Source organism: Sceloporus occidentalis, unplaced genomic scaffold, assembly GCF_023333645.1.
Source record: "Sceloporus occidentalis isolate IW3139 unplaced genomic scaffold, rSceOcc1.0.p SCAF_3, whole genome shotgun sequence".
Lineage (NCBI taxonomy): Eukaryota > Metazoa > Chordata > Lepidosauria > Squamata > Phrynosomatidae > Sceloporus > Sceloporus occidentalis.
Genome location: NW_028316983.1, coordinates 117562947 through 117564134, shown reverse-complemented (window position 1 = coordinate 117564134; position 1188 = coordinate 117562947).

The window sequence follows — 1188 nt, the reverse complement described above, 5'->3', positions numbered from 1 at the left end:
ACGTCAACAGAAGCCAAGCCCCGCCTACCGCCCATTCTGAGAGACCTTTTAGGAAGAGGGCATTTCCCCGGGATCCCTAAAGAAGCATTTATTTCCCTTCCATTGTTGTTCAAGTCGCGCCACCTTCGACGTATAAATGAGAGGCCGCCCTATTACGGACTGTCCTAGTCAGACTTTCCAAAGCCAGGGGTGTTTCCCGACAGGAGTACACTTCTGCCCTCAACAAACATGGCAGACCGGTACAGTCGGTCACGTGAGGCTCACGAACCTTTCACACCTTCCTGATGAATCTTTCTTCACGCAGCCCCGCCATTCTGCGCATGCGTAGGGTCCCCAGACGCGGCGCAAACAAGGGGAAAAAAGACAGTTTGCACATGCGCAGTAGAACAACAACAACCCATTAAATGCTACAATATTATATTGTAGTATAATAGGATTTATATCAACTCTCCCTAGCAGTTTAGTGAAGACTGCAAAGATTTAATAGAGAGTTAACTTATGGGCACCTTGGAGACTACGGCTGCATCCGCATTGCACATTTACTCAGTGTTGACACCGCTTTAATTGCTATGGCTCAGTATTGTGGAATCCTGGGAACTGTAGTTTATGATGGCACCAGAGCTCCCTGACAGAAAAGACTGTCTCACAAAAACTAAAAACTCCCAAAATCCCATAGCACTGGGTCATGGCAGCTAAAGTGGTGTCAAACTGGATTAGTCCAGCAGTGTGGACAGCCCCTAAGTTAAGAAACTGAAATGTCAAAACACAGGGCTCAGGAAGACCTTTCTCTTCTGTTCTGCGTGATCTTTCCATGTCTGCCTGTATTTATTTGTTTGTTTATTTTATTTAGACTTTTTCTACCCCGCCCTTCAGCCAAAAGGCTCTCAAGGCGGCTTACGAATTGTCAATTAGACATTTCCCTGCCCTGACAATCTAAAGAAGCATTTATTTATTATTATTCCTGTTATTTATTAATTATTATTTATTAATTGATTATTTATTTGTTGTTGTTATTTATTGATTATTATCCTTGTTATTAATTAATTAATTATTGTTGTTATTATTGTAGTCATTGTCTTTGTTGTTATTATTATGATCCCTCAGCAGCGAACATAACGGCGGCGGCAGAGTGCGCATGCGCTGCCCGGGCATTAGCTAGAGCTTTCGTCCCGTCCCACAGGTCTTCCC